Raw genomic sequence first — 23,954 nt, forward strand, 5'->3', positions numbered from 1 at the left:
CAAGGACACCGCTAGTGCCTCTGGCTGCTACAAATGCGAGAAGTGCATCCAAGTAGAGCTCCTGAAGGGCCGTGTTGGGGAACTGGAGAAGCAAGTGGATGACCTCCGGTTCGTCCGAGAAACGGAGTCGTTCCTCGACAAGTCCTACAGTACGATTGTTACACCTAAGGTACTGGAAGAGAGAAGGTGGGAGACAGTGAGAACGGGAGGGAAGCATGGAATGCCAACTTCCCCGGGTGTTGTACCTCTTGTGAACAGGTTCACCCACTTAGAAGCTGTCGGGACAGAAGAGGTGTTTACACTGGGCGACGGACTGGCTTGTGATGCAAATAGGGCTGTTGAGCCAAAACCAAAAAGGCCTAAGGCAGGCAACGCCATTGTAGTGGGAGACTCCATTGTGAGAGGTACGGACAGGGGTTTCTGCGGCAACAGACGGGATGCGAGGATGGTGTGCTGCATTCCTGGTGCCAGGATCCAGGATGTCACGGACAGAGTGCAGAAAATCCTCAAGGGCGAAGGTGAACATCCGGAAGTGGTAGTGCATGTCGGCACAAATGATGTCGGAAAGAAGGGGATGAATATTCTGCAGCGTGACTTTAGAGAGCTCGGAAAAATGCTGAAAAGCAGGACCTCCAGGGTTGTTATCTCCGGTTTGCTTCCAGTTCCTCGTGCTGGCGAGAGCAGGAACAGGGAGATACGGGACCTGAACGTGTGGCTGAGGAACTGGTGCACGGGGCAGGGATTTAGATTCTTAGATCACTGGGATCTGTTTTGGGGTAAGGAGGAACTGTACAAAAGGGACGGATTGCATCTTAACAGGTGTGGGACCAGCATTCTGGCAGGCAGGTTTGCCACTGCTACACGGGTGGTTTTAAACTGAATAAGGGGGGTGGGGTGTCGAATGGGCTAGTGGAGGAAGGAGTTAAAGGGAAAGGGTTTCTTAAATGTGTGAGCGTAGAGACAGAGGGGTGTAAAATGAGGGTAGAAGCAATAGGTAGCAAGGTGAAAAGTAAAAGTGGCAGGCCGGAAAATCCAGGACAAAAATCAAAAAGGGCCACTTTTCAACAAAATTGTATAAGGGGTAAGAGTGTTGTAAAAACAAGCCTGAAGGCTTTGTGTCTCAATGCAAGGAGCATTCGTAATAAGGTGGATGAGTTGAATGTGCAGATAGCTATTAATGACTATGATATAGTTGGGATCACGGAGACATGGCTCCAGGGTGACCAAGGCTGGGAGCTGAACATTCAGGGATATTCAATATTCAGGAGGGATAGAGAGAAAGGAAAAGGAGGTGGGGTAGCATTGCTGATTAGAGAGGAGATTAACGCAATGGAAAGGAAGGACATTAGTTTGGAGGATGTGGAATCGGTATGGGTAGAGCTGCGAAACACTAAGGGGCAGAAAACGCTGGTGGGTGTTGTGTACAGGCCACCTAACAGTAGTAGTGAAGTTGGAGATGGTATCAAACAGGAAATTAGAAATGCGTGCGACAAAGGCAAAACCGTTATAATGGGTGACTTCAATCTACATATAGATTGGGTGAATCAAATTGGCAGGGGTGCTGAGGAAGAGGATTTTTTGGAATGTATGCGGGATAGTTATCTAAATCAACATGTAGAGGAACCAACGAGAGAGCAGGCTATTTTAGACTGGGTATTGAGTAATGAGGAAGGGTTAGTTAGCAGTCTTGTTGTACGTGCCCCCTTGGGCAAGAGTGACCATAATATGGTTGAGTTCTTCATTAGGATGGAGAGTGAGATTGTTAATTCAGAAACAATGGTTCTGAACTTAAAGAAAGGTAACTTTGAGGGTATGAGACGTGAATTGGCCAAGATTGACTGGCAATTAATTCTAAAAGGGTTGACGGTGGATATGCAATGGAAGACATTTAAAGACTGCATGGATGAACTACAAAAATTGTTCATCCCAGTTTGGCAAAAGAATAAATCAGGGAAGGTAGTGCATCCGTGGATAACAAGGGAAATCAGGGATAGTATCAAAGCGAAGGATGATGCGTACAAATTAGCCAGAAAAAGCAGCATACCGGAGGACTGGGAGAAATTCAGAGACCAGCAGAGGAGGACAAAGGGCTTAATTAGGAAAGGAAAAATAGATTATGAAAGAAAACTGGCAGGGAACATAAAAACTGACTGCAAAAGTTTTTATAGATATGTGAAAAGAAAGAGATTAGTTAAAACAAATGTAGGTCCCTTGCAGTCAGAAACAGGTGAGTTGATCATGGGGAACAGGGATATGGCAGACCAATTGAATAACTACTTTGGTTCCGTCTTCACTAAGGAAGACATAAATAATCTGCCGGAAATAGCAGGGGTCAAAGGAGTTGGAGGAATTGAGTGAAATCCAGGTTAGCCGGGAAGTGGTGTTGGGTAAATTAAATGGATTAAAGGCCGATAAATCCCCAGGGCCAGATAGGCTGCATCCCAGAGTACTTAAGGAAGTAGCTCCAGAAATAGTGGATGCATTAGTAATAATCTTTCAAAACTCTTTAGATTCTGGAGTAGTTCCTGAGGATTGGCGGGTAGAAAACGTAACCCCACTTTTTAAGAAGGGAGGGAGAGAGAAAACGGGGAATTACAGGCCAGTTAGTCTAACATCGGTAGTGGGGAAACTGCTAGAGTCAGTTATTAAAGATGGGATAGCAGCACATTTGGAAAGTGGTGAAATCATTGGACAAAGTCAGCATGGATTTACAAAAGGTAAATCATGTCTGACGAATCTTATAGAATTTTTCGAGGATGTAACTAATAGCGTGGATAGGGGAGAACCAGTGGATGTGGTGTATCTGGACTTCCAGAAGGCTTTCGACAAGGTCCCACATAAGAGATTAGTTTACAAACTTGAAGCACACGGCATTGGGGGTTCAGTATTGATGTGGATAGAGAACTGGCTGGCAAACAGGAAGCAAAGAGTAGGAGTAAACGGGTCCTTTTCACAATGGCAGGCAGTGACTAGTGGGGTACCGCAAGGCTCAGTGCTGGGACCCCAGCTATTTACAATATATATTAATGATCTGGATGAGGGAATTGAAGGCAATATCTCCAAGTTTGCGGATGACACTAAGCTGGGGGGCAGTGTTAGCTGTGAGGAGGATGCTAGGAGACTGCAAGGTGACTTGGATAGGCTGGGTGAGTGGGCAAATGTTTGGCAGATGCAGTATAATGTGGATAAATGTGAGGTTATCCATTTTGGTGGCAAAAACAGGAAAGCAGACTATTATCTAAATGGTGGCCGACTAGGAAAATGGGAGATGCAGCGAGACCTGGGTGTCATGGTACACCAATCATTGAAAGTGGGCATGCAGGTGCAGCAGGCAGTGAAGAAAGCGAATGGTATGTTAGCTTTCATAGCAAAAGGATTTGAGTATAGGAGCAGGGAGGTTCTACTGCAGTTGTACAGGGTCTTGGTGAGACCACACCTGGAGTATTGCGTACAGTTTTGGTCTCCAAATCTGAGGAAGGACATTATTGCCATAGAGGGAGTGCAGAGAAGGTTCACCAGACTGATTCCTGGGATGTCAGGATTGTCTTATGAAGAAAGACTGGATAGACTTGGTTTATACTCTCTAGAATTTAGGAGATTGAGAGGGGATCTTATAGAAACTTACAAAATTCTTAAGGGGTTGGACAGGCTAGATGCAGGAAGATTGCTCCCGATGTTGGGGAAGTCCCGGACAAGGGGTCACAGCTTAAGGATAAGGGGGAAATCCTTTAAAATCGAGATGAGAAGAACTTTTTTCACACAGAGAGTGGTGAATCTCTGGAACTCCCTGCCACAGAGGGTAGTCGAGGCCAGTTCATTGGCTATATTTAAGAGGGAGTTAGATGTGGCCCTTGTGGCTAAGGGGATCAGAGGGTATGGAGAGAAGGCAGGTACGGGATACTGAGTTGGATGATCAGCCATGATCATATTGAATGGCGGTGCAGGCTCGAAGGGCCGAATGGCCTACTCCTGCACCTAATTTCTATGTTTCTATATCAGCAGGGTAACATTTCATCCTTCCACATGATATACCGACATGCAATTCTTCCAGTAGAAACTTATTCCAGGTAGTTTCTCATATATCTGCTTCATATTTTCCAGGGAGAACAACTCACAATTTGTTCTCAAATCATTTCATGTGCTTTTGAAATGTCTCAAATCAGAAATGTCCAAGTCAAGAAGCAAAATAACAATTCTTTATTTTGGGAAGTTAGCTCTTTAATGATTGCAATAGGATTATTGAACAAGAAGATTGAAGATTGGATGACTTCAAGTGATCTGGGCATATTACCAGTTTGGTGTAGAAGGCTGCTTTGACTTACACTTGCTTTGTGCTGAAATATCATCAGCTTGTTTGAATGCTGCACAGTGGTGTGGATTCACTTGTTTCTTCGTGGGATGAGGTTGGCAGAGTTTAGTATTAAGTTTTAATGTCAATAATTTTATCTCCTGCTGCCTGCTCATACAGCAATTATGGTGGTCGCTTCCTTCACACACTGAGGGTTGTGTGGGACATCAGATCGGGAATTCCAACTTGTATTAGTGGGTATGAATTAGCAGCATTGTGTTTCCTATAATTTGGTACAAAGTATCGAATCATTCAATCTTGATCCTTGCAAGTTAGGAAAATAATAATGGTGTGGAAAAGTTGGAGGGAGTAAGATTGCAAAGCAATCATTCTACAACAGTAGAGAGTCTTTTCAAGCTTTGGTTCGGGCAAATGATATATATATTTTGCATATATTTCTTTGCAATAGTGAATATATATCATCTGGACTCCATAGCAGTGGCAGGAAACAGAAAGTCACGATAATGGTGTATAATTTCCTCCTAGAACACAACAAAGAATTTGGACACAAATGTGGTATTGTTACTGGCACATTGCTCATGTTATGTTCTCTCCAAAGATACTAGCAGATAATTTGTACTTGGATGTTGGTAAAATAATATTGAAATATAATGACAACACAAGTACAGCAGTATTTGGTATGTAAACAGTGTTCAGAGTGGGCAGACATTAGGATATAATATATATTTTGGTGGTAAACATATTGTGCTCAAAAGGTAGATACTGGCGAGTTTGGATCCTCAGGAATATTGTGTTCCTCATAAGTGTAAGCAGATAGAAAAAGAATTGTGACGTTTTGGATTTTACAAATCTTCACAAAAAACACGAGCTAATAAGAAAGCTTAAAAGAACATTGAAAAGAGTGTAATCTTGGCAACCTGCTCAAGAATGAGTAGGGAAGGCAGGCAGCATTGATTAACCAGGATGATGTCAGAAATGAAAAACATAGTTACAAGTGGAAGCTTGAGATTCTCTGTCTATTTTCCCTGGAACAGAGAAGGGTAATGAGAGATTTATAGTGTTTGTTTTAAATTGTGACGGATCTGATGAAGTGAATGGGGAAATGCAATTTCTTGTGGTAGTTGAGTCAGCGCCATGGGATCATCAATTTAAACTTGCGTAAGCAAATATTGTTGGAACCTGAATTCCTTTGTCACAACAAATGTTTCTGGTGTGGGCCATTGGATCTTGCAACAGTGATAACTTGTATGCGAACAATAGTTTTAAGGTCGAAAAGTAATAAATATAGAACTGGAAATCTTTTTTGACAAAAACAAGGCTTTATCATCACAACCAGCAAGGGGGAGAACAGGAGATCAGTGGAAGTGATAAATCTGGATTTTCAATAAACAGACAGATTGGCATTCATGACGTTACCAGCTGCTATACCAGGCACTGCTGGGGTTATTTTGCTGGCTGTCATAATGCTTGCATTTACTTCCATGCAATTGGGTTTTATAACACTCCTTGTAAATGGAATAAAATCTAACTTGAATATATAATTATTTTATTAATAATATAATTAAGAGATTAGAATGTTGTAATTTAATTAAAGTTATCAACAAGACAAAATAAATATATACACAAAAATCACATATATTTCTCTAAGTAGCTTTGTACTGATGCACGATGTGCCAATTTATTTGGTTTCAACATTGAAGAGCTTCAGCTTACGGTAAGTATCTTTTGAATCTGGTATAAAACATTTTTTTTAATCTCTAACTTTGGAACATCCAGCATATAGTTGTCCATGGGAAATGTTCATGTTAATCCTCATGGCGAAACAAAGTCGAACAGAGATTTGAAGTCACTTGAATTGAAAAGGTTGATGAGAAAGGAAGAAGACATTTTCCCCAATGGTTTTACCAGTCATTGTTGTGCCATCAATTACATGTGGTCATAAATTTTGAACTGATAATCTTGTGCTGTTGTATGGTATTCGTGGAAACAAATTCCACAGTAACATGAATGGAGCTCCTCCTTTTAGTTCAAGATCATATGATGGCACACCAGGGGTGACAAAGAGTTTATATATTCAACAGAAAAGTGTACATCATCATCAATGTCTATCACAATGTCAATAGATTCATATTTTACAGGAAGCTTTCAAAGAAGGTCCTGCGTCACATCTCATGGGTTGCACTGCTTTCTTTTCTGATGTTAAAAATTGCTCTTTGCGGCAACCATTGGTAAGGGTTTTGGCCCGAAACGTCGCCTATTTCCTTCGCTCCATAGATGCTGCTGCACCCGCTGAGTTTCCCCAGCAATTTTGTGTACCTTCGATATTCCAGCATCTGCAGTTCCTTTTTGAACACGTAATTCAAATAGTGTTGGGTGACATTTGGAAAAACAGCTTGAATCAGATAATGAGATGATGTAACAATTTGATCCAAATTTTTCATTCAAAGCATTCCTGTTAGGTCTTTGTGTTTTTAATTCTCTATTTCCTAATTTCAGTAACTTTGACGCAAATTCTCCTGCAAACAGATCACCTGTCAAATGTGCCCGTATGTTAGTTCGCAAGTGAAATGTTTGAGCACTTTCCCAAATGTATAATGCTTTAATACAGACATTTTACTCATCTAAGCACCCCGTGGAATTACATGTAGCATTTAATGAAAATCTCCAGACAGCACTAAATAACAGTTTCCTTTAATTGATTATTGTGTATAAGATCTTCCAATATTCGAGCTAATGTTTCAGTGGCTGTTTTGTGAGTCACATCGGCATTCATCTCAGATGATTAGTTTACAATCTTTTAAAATGTTTTCCTTTGCAATTCCCCAACCAATGTCATATTTTTTAGTCTTCACATTTGTCAAATTTAAAGAGAGTTTAAGAACCAAATGTACATTTTACTCCTTGTCAAAAGTGTTGAAGTAATGCTTGATGATGCCATGGTCATAGCAATCATGTTTTGTCTTTCAACTTCTTCCAAATGTGGATTAAGAAGGAAAGTTTTTCACATTTCACAGAAGCATCTAAAAAAATAATATACAGGTATAAAAGCAAATGGAAAGCAAATAACATGTTCGCCGGTTAAACTGCACCATTTTGCAATGGAACAAGGATGTGTATTCAAATTATTTAAAATTTTGCCCGAACCATTTATGAAACAATTTCTGGATTATCATCATACTAATGGAAAAAATATAGTTTGGATAGAAAAAGAAGCTGAGCTGGTGGTAAAGGTGAAAGAGAATGTTTCAGCTTTAAGGGCCTGTCCCACTATACTCTTGAATTACCTCGTACAGTGGGACAGGCCCTTAAGGAATGTTTAACAGAAGTACCTTTGCCTCACACAAATCTGTCCGCAGGCATTACACTTTGGGAGGTTGAATGTAAGGCGAAGTGTAGAGTGAATGGTAAGACCTTTAACAGCATTGATGACCTTGGATCCAAGCTTATAGCTCACTGAAAGTGGCAACACCATTAGATAGAGCGGTAAATAAAGCAAATGGTATGCTTGACTTCATCAGTCAGAGCATTGAGTGTAAGAGTCAGGAAGTCATATTGCAGCTTTATAAGAGTTTGGCTAGGCTGCATTTAGAGTATTGTGTGCAATTCTGGTTGCCCATTTAGAGGAACAGTGTGGAGGCTTTGGAAAGGGTGCATAAGTGGTTTACCAGAATGCTGCCTGGATTTGAAGGCATCAGTTATAAGGAGAGGTTGCACAAACTTGTACTGTTTTTTTCTGCTATGCAGAGATTAAGGGGAAACCTGATAGAAGTATAAAATATTATGAGAGGCAAAGATAGAGTAGCCAATCAGAACCTTTTTCCCAGCGTGGAAATGTAAAAAACTAGAGGGCATAACTTTAAGGTCAGAGGCGCAAAGATGAAAGGAGATGTACAAGGCAAGTGTTTTACATAGAGAATGGTGGGTGCCAGGAATACACTGCCAGGGGTGGTGGTGGAGGCAGACAAGGCATTTAACAGGCTTTTAGATAGGCACATGTATATGCAGAAATATGGATCACGTGTAGATAGAGGAAATGAGTTTAACTCAGCATCATGTTTGGCAAGGACATGTAGTCTGAAGGGTTCTGTTCCTGTGCTCTACTGAGAGTGTTGAAAGAGTTGGTATAAATATGGAATGTATGTGCAGACCTTTGGAAGCTAAATGACATGATGGAGGTGAAGCATATGGGACTCCTAGGAACAGAATAAATAGTAATGGCATGCCCTCGAGACCAGATCTGCCATTCAATTAATGATCATTATTGGCCTCAGCTCCACCTTTCTGTCTGACCCCAATAATTCTTAATTTACCTTCAACCCAAAATCTATCCTTGAATATATCCAAATGTTCACAATTCTCTGGGTTTTTCCCCCATTAAACAGTGCGATGTAGTTCCTGAATTCTCATCAGAGGAAATCCTCAGTAACTTGCATCTTTATTTTGTAATCTCCCATTCTATTAATCTCCAGAGAAAGTAAGTCCAATCTGTTGGTCCTACTTCATAAATCAATTCCTTAATTCCAGAAATAAATATAGTGCACAGTATCCAAGGCACGAATATCCTTCCTTAAATAAGAGAACAAAACTGTATGTAACATCTTGCAATGTTATGGCCTTCGTACTTAATTTCTCTTCAAATTTAGGATGATGATCCATTTGCTTCTGAGGTAATGATGCAGGAAAAGGAAGAGGAATGATTGCTGGAAATAATTTGATTACAATTGAATATAAACAAGTGTAACAAAATGAAGGCAACTAAATATCAAGTTTTGAAGCGAAAATTGGATATATATCAGATGAACATGGAGGGAGTATGACCTCCATTTCCTCCAGCATAGAGCTGGCAGAGATATGATGGACTAGGTAATAAGCTGACATGGTTCAAGGTATACTGAGGCCAGGAGCTGCTGCTGGTATTTATCTTCCTAAACCCTTCAACAATTTGAATTGTATTGGATTTTCTGAAGGGAATATCCCCTAATGAAACCCGCCAGATTTTTTTGAAGATTGCTTTGATCATCAGCTAAACTTGTTCTTTTTTTTCTCTGGTTATATCGTTACTTTTGTTAGTGTATAAAGGTATTTTATGTAGCAGTTCCCCTGGCATTATGCGAAGCGGTTGCTGGAGGCTGTGTCATTCAGTCTATGTTCGAGAGCTAGCCAGAGTTTGTCTTGTACTGATAAAAACTGATTGCTTTGACTCATCTATTAATGGTACTTGAACTTACGGAGAATGGAGGAGCCCAGATATGATGCGAGTAAGACTAAGGATCCCGGAAACTTGGAGGGTGCTAGGATTGGCGTGAGAGATTAAATTGACTGAATATTTGATCACATCTTTGTAGGTTATTGGGTGTTGTAATCAGTGCCTACTCTAGCTAAATTCTCAAAGTAAGGATCTGAGCAGGAAGAAAGTTAGCTGGTCTATAGATTAAAACAGCGATAAATAGTCAAATTTGAGTGCAGATTCCTCTTCAGTTTGGATGTACATCAAAATGTAATCACTTGGGCTGGTAGGATTGTTAGAATTACTTGTGCTTCTGGTTGCCATGGTGTTGAATGTTCAAAGAATAAATCAATATACATCATTAAAGAAGTCCTCTGACTATTCGCAGCATTTGAATTGAATGCACTTGAGCCTTCATGGATATAGCCATTTCATTGTAAAAGAGGAAATAAGTTAATTATTGAGGTACGCGGCATAAAATAGGTTCTTCGGCCTAACTCATTGTGCAGGAGGCCACAGACGGAAAGGCCAGAGTGGAGTGAGACAGAATAACTAGAAGTTCAGGGATGTTCCTGCAAACTCATTGCAGGTGCTCCTCAAAGCATTCACCCATTTATGTTTGATTTTTACATGGCTGAGGAGACTACTTTGTGAACACCGAATGCAGTCCACTAGATGGGAAGAGATACAAGTGAATGACTGCTTCATCTGGAAAGACTGGGTCCCTGTCTTGTGGGGAAGGAGGAGGTGAAAGAATGTGTTTTTCATTCTGTGGTTGTATGGGAAAGTGCTGTAAAATGGGGATGGGTGGTGAGGTTGGTAGAGTAGAGTGCAGAACTATGATGGGTATAGACCAACTAAATACTTTGTGCACTCCTTTTGTAGCTGGTGGAAAATGTGAAGGATGATCTGTTGAATGTAAAGGTTGGTTGAGTGGAAAGTGAGGACCAGAGCAGAAGGGGTGAGAGCAGAGGTGTGGGAAACAGGTAAGAAAGGGCTCTGTCCCTAATGGTACAGCAGAATCCATAGTTCGCGAGGAAGGAAAATTAGCTTGAAGTATCTCAGGAGAAAATTGTATCACTAAAGAAAATGCAATAGAAGCAGAGAAACTAGGAGAATGAAAGTCCATACATAAGACAGGGTGGGATGAAGAGTAGTTATGATTGCTGTGAAAGTGATTGATGAGTAGAATGCACTGCATTATTATCTACTTTATTTAAGTGGAGCATTGGGAAGGATGCATGGTAAAGGCTGAGAAAAGCCAGACAACTTCTGGAATATAGGTTTATCATAAGTTCAGCGATGAGGTGGCTGGATATTTGCCCTGGTCCAAAGTAAGCCAGCGTGGGTGGAGAGTGTGTGGACTATATCTTCCAAAACTAATTTAACTTTCTGAAGGGAACAGTGGTGGGTGATGACTGTAACATGATGGTTACTGTTTCAATCTTTAGAAGGAAATTCTAAAAGTTTTCACAAGAGATAGCTTAAATAAAACACACAACCAGAGGTAATTTTGGCATGTGATTTTGGTTATTAGTTCAGTGATTGGAGTTATTCAGCTCCTTCTAATTCCTTCTCTTTCACCACAATCTTGCAAGTTCGTTTTTTTAATCTATATTTATAATCTATTAGTTTGAAAGTTCATGTTGAATGTTATCACCTTGTAGCATTTTAGATTCAGCCATTCTATTTCAGGTAATTTAGAATGTGTGTGTTTGGAATATATCAATGAAACAAAATATCGACACATAGCTGATCGAACAGAAAGAAACGCTGCTCACAATCCAGAATGGCATGTTGATCTGTGCATTTACAATTGGAAAAGATTTGTCATTCAAACCTTTAATGTGCTGTGCATTTTCTGCTTAATATGGAATATATCAGAACCTTTGTTGTAATATTAGTTCACTCTTGCTCTTCCCATCAATCTAGAAAATGCATTTTCCTAAAAAACAAATAATTTATAACTTTCAGCAGCATGTAAATTGGTATATTTGTTATCTTGAACAAGTCTATGAAATTTTGGATAACTTCCAGGAAAGACAAAAAGGACTGGCTTATGTTAGGTTTTCCAATTAAGCACTATTACCTTTGAGACCAATCACCATCTGTTTTATGGACAGAGCCGTCAGTTGTCTCTTGAAATTATTTATTAATTTAACACTTTATGGAGGCCTATTTTACTTTTCATGGAATAATAATATATAATTTAGAAGGAAGCTATCCTATTGTATTGGTACTGACTGCATTGAACAGCAACTCAGAGAGCCCCAGTTACTCTTGTCTTTATCATATTCTGCTCTAACTCCATTTTCAAGTTTGCAAATGGCACCACTATAGTGGGCCAGATCTCGAACAATGAGGAGATGCAGTGCAGGAAGAGATAGAGAGCTTGGTAACATGGTGTCAAGACAACAATCTCCCTCAATGTCAGCAAGCCAAAGGAGCTAGTTATTGACTTCAGGAAGTGAGGTGGTGTACATGCCCCAGTCAGCATCAATGGAGCTGAATTAGAGATTGTTGCAAGTTCCTGGATGTAAATATCACAAGAAATGTGTCATGGACCAATCACTTTCAAGCTACGGCTGAGAGAACACATAAACATGCTGTGAATCTGACCAGCTTTTACAGATGCACCATAGAATGCATCCTATGAGGATGCACCACAACTTGGTTTGGCCACAGCTCTGCCCAGGCCCACAAGAAATTGCAGGGTTATGGATGTACCCCAGTTCATCAGGGAAACTTACACATCGGGCAGAAGATACAAAAGCTTGAAAGCGCATACCACCAGAATCAACAAACAGCTGCTTTTCCATAGTTATTAAACTATTGAATGAAGCTCTCATAAGCTAAGGGTGTATCCTGATCTCCAAACATACTTTGTTGCTGCCTTTTGTTGAATGGGCAAGATAAAGAAATTGTATGGCCTCAATATTAATGAGATATTGATGAGAACAAAATACATGAGATACTGAATGTGCATGGATGGATAAGTTTAAAGAAGACGGAGGAAGCTACCAGTTTGTATCCTAGCACAACAGCTGGGAATGTAAATTCAAGTGATGAATAAATATAGAACAATAAGCTAGTCTCAGTAATGATGACTGAAGCCACTTGATTACGGTAAAAACCCATTTGATTCCGCAATGTTCTAATGGGTATGAAATCTGCCATTCTTACCTGGCCTGATTCCACACCATGAAAAAAGCTGTCTCTTGTCTACCTTCTGAAATGGACTCTGAAGCCAGCCACTCAAGGGTAGTTAGGGAGGGTACAATAAATATCAGCAGTCAATGCCTAACATTATTCTTCAATTATTAGATTTTACTAGACTAAGTATAGACCCATTGGGTCTGCTCCCCCAATGTAATATTCCACCACTCACCCGTTTCCCCAACGCAATCCATTCCCCCAACGCAATATTCCACCACTCAAGCATAGCCCCCATCTTCGCAGGCGCAGCTCATTTCCCCTCATCCACAAGCACTTCCTCCCCCTCCTTTTCACCCTCCACCTTCTTTCCCCTCACCTCCTCCCCTCCCAAATTTCTCCCTCACCTTTCCCTCCCTCCCTCCCTCCCTCCCTCCCTCCCTCCCTCCCTCCCTCCCTCCCTCCCTCCCTCCCTCCCTCCCTCCCTACCTAACTACCCTCCCCTCGCTACCCCCTTCCTATCCCTCTATCCCCCCCACTCCTCACCTTCCCCTATCCCCCTCACTGTCGATCCTCACCTGCCCTCCTCTCCCTCTATTCCCCACTCCCAACCTCCCCCTCCTCCCTCTATTTCCCCAACTCTCCCCCCTCTGCCTCCCAAGCCCCTCTTTTCCCTCAATCCCCCCCCACTCTCCCTCCTTACCTCGCGGGATTTTTCCCCTCTCCTCCTACCCTTCCCAATCCCTCCCTAACCTCTCCTTTCTCCTATCCTTAGTTCCTCCTTCCCTCCCTCCATAACTCCTCTCCCTTCCCAACCCCCTCCTATCCCTCTATCCCCCACCGCCCCACTCCTCACTCCCTCTACCCCCCCCCGCTATCCCTCCTCACCTCATCCACTTCCCTCCTCTCCCTCTATTCCCCACTCCCTACTTCCCCAAATCCCCCCCTCTCCCTGTATTCCCCCTCCTCCCCCACCAGACACGAGACAGGAAAAAAATGAAAAAAGAAGGGATAGCTTTCTCCGTGGATTTTGAAATTCGGCAAGGCCTCACCGCCGCCGCTGCCCCATCGTTGCGAGGCCTCACCACCGCGGTGTTGATGCCTCCTGGATCACCGCGTAGAACCGCTGCCGGGGCCTCGTGGGTAGAAGCCTGGGTCGGATGAAGCAGCCTGACGGCGCCCGCGGCTGGACACCATGGAGGTGCCCGCAGACGCAGTTCCAGCCTACTCCGCTCCTTCAGCTTTATATTTTCATCGCCGGGCAAGAGCGTTATTGATGCTCAATCCGCTACTTCAGCTTTATATTCTCCTTGCTGGGCCCCGCCTGTGATTAACAGCGGACCCGGCCAATCAGTGCGGCGATGGTGCAGGACGGGGCATCGCCGTCCCGGCGACTGACAGGAGAGGAGACCAATCTGCGTGGTGGCGACTGACAGGAGAGACAAATCTGTGCATGTGCGTTTTTACAAGATTTTTAAACTTTAATAACTTTTAAAATTATACTATAGTTCGGAACAAAACTTGTTGCTCTTTAGCACAGGAGAATGGTGAGTAAGATGGCGAAAAATCGTAGCTATCGCCTACCGTTTTTGCGCAAATAGAAAAAAACGCAAAACCGGAAGAGCACAAGATCAGAATTTTATTTATGTATAGATAGAAGATAGAAGATAGATAGATCGAAGATTGCTGTGCTTGTCAGTAAGAAAAAATAAACTGCTGTTATGCTAGATAAAGTAAGATCAACTTTGTTGTGATATGACAGACACTGCTTGATATAACCTTGGAAAATCTGTAAAATGGCAAAAGAGGTAATTTGGAAATGCAATTAATAGCAAAAAAAGGCCTCATATCGTTATTTAACAATCCTTTTTGACCAGCTTTGAAGGATATTTTTGTACTTGTGTTAGTTTTGTCAGAACCGTAATTTGAAACTATTCAAATTTGATTTGGCAAAGTGTCATAGTGCATATAATTAGGAGAACATTTTCCACTGTACATTGCAGTGATATTTTCTTATTGTAAAATCGTTTGCCAAATGTAATGCAGTGTTACAGGAAAATCCATCTGAGAACACTATGCTGCTTTTCTTGAAAGAACAGCTGGGTATTGCTATAAAAATATAATCTGTGGAATTTATATTATAATGAAGAAGAAAATGCAATAGTGATTACTAAAAGTAAGTATTACATTCACAAGTTCAATTTGGTTCTGTATCATTTGATGCATTGGAGTTTCCAAATTTGCCGAAGTCCTTAGTGCTTAAATAGTTAACAATGAAGAACTTTGAATACATGGCCATGCAATCTAATTAGCAGTAACTGTATTCAAAGGTCAGAATTATTTTACAATCACCATGAACAAACAGGTCAAAGTAATTTTACTAATTTAAAATGTAAAGATATACAACCGAATCCTTCCACAATGAAAACTCTAATTCCATTAGTTAATTAGTACCAATTTAATATGAGTAGTCGATATCAATTTTATTGATCCTTATTCGCTAAGAGGAATTTGATTACATTCTAATTTCTGTTAAGATTACATTAGGAGTACAATGTACATTTTATGGTCACAACTGCATTTCTCTGTGCTCTTTACCATCTTCCAGAATTAAGCTAATTAATAAATTGTTTGCAGCTCATATTTTGTTTAGAAAAATGGCATACAACTATAAGTAAACTACAAAGTAAAATTTGTTCTTAAAATAATATATTATCACTGTGCAGTTTGATCTTCTCGCCACTGGGGGGACACACCAGCTTTTCCTATGTTATGGTCAACAGTTTTATCGGCAAATAAGTAAATAATTTTCATTATTTGTTCTGGAGAAAGTGTGCCCTTCCATTCTAGCCTGGTTTCATCAACCATTAACAGTTAGACACTCCAGCCCTGCACATTGATCTAAAATTGGAGAGCTTATGTGAACTCCCATTATTTCTCTTAGATATATGTGGGAAATTATTAATTTCAATTAAAAAATTTGGAGGATTAATTTAGGATATGCTGGAAATTCTGTCTGTAATGGAGGATAATTATTGGTTTGGTTTCTTTTGTACAAATTCAAGATTTTTTTTAAAGAATCCATATTGTCTTGTCAAGAGAAGGTTAAAGGAATTGTCAAGTTCAGACTGACGCATTACTTTTGATGTGAATAAATTATAAAATATAGGGTTAAGAATTGGCTATATGGCCCTTCTCATCTATTCTGATCTTATGTGGGTGACCTCTCATTGTGAAACTAGCCTCCTAGTTGTAGATTCACTAGGAAGGAAAAGGTCCTCTCAGCATTTGCCTTGCCAAGCCTTCTTTGCATCCTGTAGTTCAATAATATAACTTCTCATTCCTTAAAACTACAATGAGTAATTGTCTGACCTGCTCGACCTTTCCCCATCACAGGATTCAATCTGGTGACCTTTCTCTGAAGTACCCCCAATATCTCTCCATAAACAAAGCCAAAGCTGTTTATATAATTCTGGTCTCACCATCAATTGTAATAATCGGGGTCACCTGGCTTCTCCCCATTTATCTAATGTGTGTACTACTACGAGATTAGTAACAGCTTAAGAAATGACAAAGGTATTACGTTGTAATTAAGTTAGTGACCAATTATTTTCCAAAGTTGTCAAATAAACAGGTTATTAATTAAATGACCATTCTAGAAATGGTGTATTAAATTCAGGTCATGGTTTAGGCAATAGACCCTATTTTTGACTGTATTTTTAGGTAGTTTCTGCAGCAAAGACAATTATTATAAGTCACGAACACCCAACTTATGTACAACCTGTACATATGAACAAGTGTTTGGGAAAATAACGGGATGGATTGCTGTCTGCTGCGGGGCTGCAAGCAACTTCTGCCCTGTGGGAACTCGCTTTGAATCAATATCTGTGTGGTCAAGTTAAACACTGGTTGGACTATGTTTTTATTTTCAATTATTGCTGGGTCGCACATTTACGATCTGTGAACTGTATCGGTTACCAACACCCCTCAAGAATGAAAATGTGTTGTCATCCCAGGAGGAGCTGGGGTGTTGACTATAACTATCCAACAGGATCTGAGAGAAAATATGCAAAGGTGTCTGATTTGACTACTTCTGATATCCATAAAGCCCAATTGTTTAAATTGATATGTATCTTACCAGGAGTCTTCATGTGGAAATCATGGATTTGTTTCACAGCACTTACATTTTTTAAACTCAAAGTTACTAAAGGATAATTATTCATCTATTTGGATAACTGAATAAAGTTAATGCTTGACTGGCTGTGAAAAAACTCACCTTTCTGTTAAAGTTTATGGCTAAACAGAAGGAATAACAATTCACCAATTTCTACTTCTCTTTTTGGATGCCACACATGCTGAAGCTCTTTAAATAATTCAAAACCAAACTAAAGCGTTTGGGTCTATAGTGTAGGATAATGCCACGGCTGAAAAAGTGGAGGAGATGAAATAAATTGACATTTAATGGTTACATGGCAATGCGCTTGTCTCAATAAGCTAAAATATGTGGAAGATCAAGAACCAAATGTGGTAATGGGTTTCATTGCTTTGTATCTGAGATTTAGAATCAGAAACCATCAGTCTGTTATAAGGATACAAGGATGAGAAACAGCATGCAATATTAGATAGTTGAAAAGAGAAATGGGCTCAGAGGAATATTAATCTACAACTATCAGTTTAAAGGGAAGTATGGATAAGTCATAGGATAAAATATTTTTCCTGTGTCTGGAGTTGATTGGCATGAACATTATTATCGTTCAGATCAGACGTTTAAGGTTCTTTAGTAAATCATGCTTTTTATTCAATTCCTTTTTCACTTCTAAAATAATATAAAAGTTTCCCATTATGATATTCATATTGACGATGTGATTGAAATCTTTCAGTTAAAATACATATTTAATTGTATGCAATTATGGAATATGATATTTTGATCTGGCAGTGGATAGGGGGAATAGCCTTTGTTCTGGTTTCAGATCAGTTTTTTCTTCCTTGGATATTTTGGTTCAAGACATCTAAATCTAACACGTGTGTACAAAAGGAATGGCTTGCTGAGAATCTTATCAATGTTGCTTTCCTTGAGTTGCTCCTGCCTTGGATAATCCAGTTCCATGCTTCCTTGAATTCTTCTGTCAGAAGTGAAGTGCTTGTAAAGAATGTGTTTCAGGATAATGTGGAATGACCTTTGATTTTGAAGATCAGATGCAGCGAGGAAATCAACGTGCACTGTTTCTTATTTGGTACTGAAAAACAGCAAGGGAGGAAAGGGCAAAAGATTATGGACCATGATTACTTTAAACAAGACTTTACACGTGCTTCTACCTGCCTGGGCATGAAAAATAGAATTGGAGAAACTCTCCTAACGGGTTATTTTATCATCATCAAACCATCCAGAGGTGCTGCCCTTTTGCCTCCACCTCTCTCGCTGCTCCGCCTACTGGCTATTTCCTCTTTACACTCTCAGTCCTAAGGCAGGGTTTTGACCTGAAGCATTGGCTGCCCGTTTGCCTTCACTATCATGCCTGACCTGCTGTGTTCCTACAGCTGCATGTTTTTTGCTTCATATCTCGGCACCCGCAGTCTCTTGGATCTCTATTTTCATCCAGAGATACAGCCTGCCTAGGATGAGAACCATCTTAAAAATGTACTGCAGAAACTTACCAACCCTTTTGCAACAATGCTACCCAAACCTCCCACATCATGATGTTCATAGGAAGAAAAGGCTAATGTATCCTGATTTACAAGTAAATTGCTATTTAAATAGATCCATTTACTGGAATCATCTGTTCAACAGCATTGTGGCACAATTTTTGCCTTAAAAAAGGGGAGATTCAGGGAGGTTTCTACCCAGCACCCTCTCAAGGGCAATTAGAAATGAGCAATAAAATACTTGCTCTGCCTGAAACACCTCAGTTATGGAAATGGCTTGATAGGCAGATGGGCATAAGTGACAAAGGTTAGAGATGAAAAGAATACAAAAGGATGTCAGATTAGGAACGAAGAGGAGGAGTGAAATGTAAAGCCAGAGGGAAGATATGAGTGGAAGGGGATGGAGGGTAGAGGAAAGAAGATGGATAAAAGTGAAATGTGGATTTGGGGATGGTGATTTGGAGAAGGAGGGAAGGAGAAGGGTGACTGGGGGAATGGGAAATGGGAAAGATATGTGTGAGTCTTTATTCTTGAGACATAGGAGACTGAAGGGTGTGCTTACAGAGGTGTATAAAATCATGATGGGCATATATAGGGTAAACACACCATTTTCTCTGATTTAGGGAGTCAAGAACTAGAGGACATATGTTTAAGGTGATAGAGGAAAGATTTAATAGGAACCTGAAGGGGAACATTTTCCCCACAGAGGGTAGTACGAATATGAACTGTGCTGCCAGAGAAATAGTTGAAGGCATTTACAATAACAATATTTAAAAGTCATCGGTATATGGATATGAATGGTTTAGAGGGACATGGTTCAAGAACAGGCAGATGGGGCTAGTGTAAATTTGCATCTTGGTCAGCATGGAGGAGTTGGTCTGAAGGGCCTGTTCCTGTACTGTATGGTTCTCGGTAGTATTCCCATGTAGTTTTATACTAAATCCAAACCTTTGCTACATGCGCTGTTCGTATCAAATTCTTCGTTTTACTCAAATTCCTTCATCAGAACATTAATGATGCACAGGAGGAGCTTTACTCAGCTTGTGTCTGTTGTGGTTGCTTTTTGGCCAACTGCCAGCATTCCCAAATATATGTACAGCAGTCAGGTGAGACTTTTGCGTCATTAACCTGTAATTTAGCATGATGATAATGTGATCTACATTTGGTATTTGGCTGGTAAACATTAATTCGTGTTGTATTGTTTTCACTTAAGAGATGCTTTTTGGTCGTGTTCAATACACTAGAATACAGGTGTATGTTCACTTGAACACATGCCAGTGAAATCAAGGCCTCTGATCCATTATTTTTTAGGTTAGTCATTTAGAGTAAAGTCTTAATAACCCAAGCTCCAAATAGGTTAAAATGGTTCCAAATTCCTTTTATTTAAATTAGTTTGAAAACATGGATCACTATACACCTATTTTCATGTGGGATTTGGTGTCACTGGAAAGGTTTACAATTGTCACTCATCCCTAAATGCCTCAGACAAGGTGTTGGTGAATCATCTATTTTCACCATTGTACTCCATGCTAAAGTGCAAAAATCTGTGTTGATCTTGATATTTACGGTATTGAAAGGTCAATAAATGAAATAAAATGAAAAATAGATATTGATTAACATGTGACAAAGGGAAAAATAACATAACAGAGAAATGTAGGAAAAGATTATAAACAGTACACAGTGTGCAATAAATAAAAATATTCAAGAAAATATTCGTCACTGAGGTAGTTGCTCATTTCAGGCGGGCATAAAAAGCCGAGGTACCAAGATGAGGAAACAGAACAATTCCGCACTGAGATTGTTGCTGGTATTGTTTTGAGCAGTTCTAATTTTCTTCATCTTTATCAGTGTTTGACTGATTGTGCTCTTCAGCTTGATAAGCAATAAAACCATTATGAAGAGAAGCTGGAACCAGTCTGCAGTCTTCTTGGTAAATCCAACTAAATAGCTTTTTTTTCTTTTTATGGTTGTCCTAGAAATGACGGTGTGTGATTTTGTTACTCAATTACTATGTACTCATTGTATAACATTCAAAATCCAGAACATGCAAAAGCTAGATATTTTGTAGTCCACAGAGAAGCTTATCTTAGAGTTCGCATTACCTCTTGGATTTGGGCTGTGATTATTTAGACAAAGTGCTTATTTTTCACCTTCAGTAATTGATGAGATTTATTCTGAGAGCAGACATCAAGGTACACCTAAACAGATGTTATGTTGTATTAATTTGATAAATAACATCTAATAGTCTATTAACGTGTCCATGTGAGTAAAATAAATGTTTAAGTACACGTGCAGGAAGCATGACCAGGTAATGCCTCTTATGGGAGAGCTGACTGTGGTCAATTAGAAGCTCAGTTTAACGTACTTAGTAATAGAAGTAGTATAGCATTACAATATACCTGCTAATTTGGTACCTCAGCTGGATGTGTCTTCATTATTTTGGTTGAAGTACATGGAATCTGATGTATTAACTTGTAACTAGCAGCTATAGTTCTTTCTATTGCAATCCAGAACATTTTAAGAGAGCCATACTTGTCTTGGAGCAAACAACTTCAAGGCAACTGAAGATTCATATCAATGGGCATAATGGAAATCAATGGGCATAAGAACAGATGGAAAAGTGAATTTGAGGTAAGCAATCAGCTCAAATTCTGGAATGGTGAAACAGGTTCAATGGTCTGCATGGCCAACACTTATATTCCTTGTGTTTGTGCAAGAGGTGTAGCCTAATCAGTACCAAGGACACATGGGGAATGGATAGTATTGGCTAATCCAACACTAAACCTGAGTCCTTGAGACTCTTGAAAGGCGCCCATAAATAAAATGTATTATTATTATTAAACCTGAGCCTGCACCCAATCTCCCTGGAATGGGATAAATACGATACTGTAATTCTTCACATCCCATAAAACACAACACACTTTACACTCAATTTTGTACTCTTGAAATGTTTCCAATGCTGAAATATATGCAAAATTAATTGCATTTGAGTATGGCCAGATTCCACAGATTGCAATAAGATAAATAATCTTGTTGTTGGTCAAGGTAAGTTGCTTGTTCTTTGAAAAAAGCCTTGGTTTAATTTGGTATCAAAAGACGGCGCCTCCTTTGCCGATTTCAACCCAGTTTCTGCAGCTCAGAAGAGGCTTTAACCAGCAACCTTCTGATTCGGATATGAGAATATTGCCACTGATGCTATAGTAGAATGGGAATTCCATGCATGCAGGCTGTGATTTCTCATTTGGAGATTTCTAAATGTAGTGAGGGCTTTCTTTCTGTGGCTGGTTGACAAAAAGGGAGGTGGGGTATATGAAAAGAATCCTCTGCAGGGTCTTCTGGGTCCCAATGGTATTTTTCAAACATAGAATTACTTGTTTAGAATGGATACATTATAGTTGTTTTTGATTTATGGAATCAATTCAAAGGAAGCATTTTTTGAAATGATGTTCCCCAGGTGTATCTGATGTCAAAAATGTAATAAAGCAAGTGTGCTTCAAATTTCTTTATTGATTAACAACTTTCTGATATGGACAGTATGTGATTCTCAATACAGCCACACAAAAAAAACTACTGTAGATCATAGAATATTCCATTCCTCAAGAAGTAATGGGACAGTTGACATTGAGGTGAATGCTCTTATGACTGACATTTTTTCAAAATGGCATATTTTAAATTGCTGAGGTTATATCATGACCCAAAGAGTTAAATCTGGAAATTAGGTTTGTAATTAAGAAGTTTTTGTCATCAACAGTTTTGCTTAAAATTGCTTGTTTTCTTGTCACAGCATATTAAAAGTATACATGGTAAAACTTCCATTGTTAGAAGATGGATTTTACTGATATTTGCAAAGCAAAATTCTTGATGATTCTTTGGCCACATTCCATGTTGAAACTTTATGGAAGTATACATTTCTCAAAGAAATAATGCATTGGATACTCATTTAAAAAAAACACTAATCTTTTGAACCTAATTAATATATAGTTATGTTCAAATGATTATGTGTAAATGGCTATTTCATTGGTGTACATTTTAATTACTTCTTGTTGAATGGCTAATATCATTGGGAGAAAAATGAAACTATAATCTACTGTCAAGTGATAACTTTAAATGTTTGTCTTTGGTGATTAATTAATACAGATACACTGGGAATAGAGTAGTTTTCAATTTAAGTGTTCTGATATTAAAGTAAAATTTTTTTTTAAAATTATTCAAACATTCATCCAATCCCTAAACTAAATGATAATTATCATAAACATTAGCCCATTATGGAAAATGGTTATGTAGTTGTCACAATAGGTCACGTTGAGCTGATAAATGAAAGGTCAGGTACAGCACAACCCTGACAAACAGATTTCCTTACCGAGCCTGAGGAGAGCTTCACACTGTTATCAGTATTGCAGCTAGCAATGCATCTGCTGTCGGCTGTGGGTCTCCTACAGCATTGCATGTGTAAAATCTGTGTGCGGGGTTTGTTTTTTCTTCTGTGGTGAGCTCATTTCACACCATCTCTAAGCAGGAAGACACGTTACTATAGGAGAGAAAGACTGCTGGTCGTACAATTCAGAATGTGGGCAGAAGAGTGCAAAGCAGTGGCACAAAGCAGGCTGCTATGTGAAGTTAAAGCTGATGCACGCGATGATAGGATTGTCAGTCCGTAGTGATTGTTGAAAGCTGTACCAATTCAATAGTTATCAGGGGCACTGACTTAATCCCATGCTAAAGCTTCATTAAAGCAGCATGAAAGGAAGAGAAAAGGATTGTACTTCAGGTGATGCTTTGGAACAGTATCTATGTAGCAAGTTGTAAAGAATGCAGTTAAGAATGCTGCTTAGGGAAACCACTGGAATTTAGAGAAACAGATAACATTGCAGGGCACCAGTCTGCCTGATTGCACTTGAGTTGAAGCACAGTGGATCGGCTGTGCTGTCTCCTGTAGCATTTCCCCTTTTGATTAAGCATGGGAGATCAAATGTGTGGTTTTTGCTCTGTGTTTCTGCACTGAAGGAAAATTCTCATGTGTCCCTTTGTTTGATGGGTAGTTTCTTTAATTGCAAATCTGGAAAAATACAGGTATGTTCTTGCCAATTTATTATGTCTCTGAAATGTGTAAGATATTTAATTTTGTATTTATTTTTTATAATTCATCTTAAATGCTTTAATTAATTTCCCTGACACTCAAGTTAATTCTATTATAGCTATTGTTTTGTCTTTATGTTCCGCTTAAATCAACTGTTATGCAGAAATCATGGATTAATAATGTAAGTAAATCCCATTTGATACCTCAGTCTGTAAATTCCATGTATATTACAGTTTCACTGCCTGGGGTTTAAGAATGTAGTTCAATGCGTAGCTGAAGAATCTATTATTTCTTTAGTGCAACCATGTTGTTACATTTTTGCTGTGTAATACAGCAATTTTAAGTCATTTCACAAATAGGAATACAAATGTTTTACTCCATCTGTTTTGTACATCCCCGTATCCTGATTAATCTTTCAGCATGAACAGCTTGCAAAATTGCCACACAACCTGTATAAAATATATACATGTTATTTTTTTCAGTAGTGCTATCAAGATAGCCAGCAATTGTTCTCACAGTTACTACCTGTTCTTTCAAATTGGTTC

General features: G+C 39.5%; 1 protein-coding gene across 4 annotated transcripts in view; it reads left to right on the forward strand.

Annotated features, from left to right (window-relative positions):
- unc13c (unc-13 homolog C) overlaps positions 1 to 23,954 on the forward strand; it is a 378,167-nt gene that overhangs the window by 127,720 nt on the left and 226,493 nt on the right. For 2 of the 4 annotated variants that reach the window (XM_033050675.1, XM_033050676.1), the window contains exon 1: positions 23,278 to 23,402. The exons of the other annotated variants lie outside the window; for them this stretch is intronic. The gene's annotated coding sequence lies outside the window, so the exon portion shown is untranslated. Of the gene's footprint in view, positions 1 to 23,277; positions 23,403 to 23,954 lie in introns of those variants that run through there. 4 annotated transcript variants of the gene reach the window in all.

This window comes from Amblyraja radiata, chromosome 34, assembly GCF_010909765.2.
Source record: "Amblyraja radiata isolate CabotCenter1 chromosome 34, sAmbRad1.1.pri, whole genome shotgun sequence".
Lineage (NCBI taxonomy): Eukaryota > Metazoa > Chordata > Chondrichthyes > Rajiformes > Rajidae > Amblyraja > Amblyraja radiata.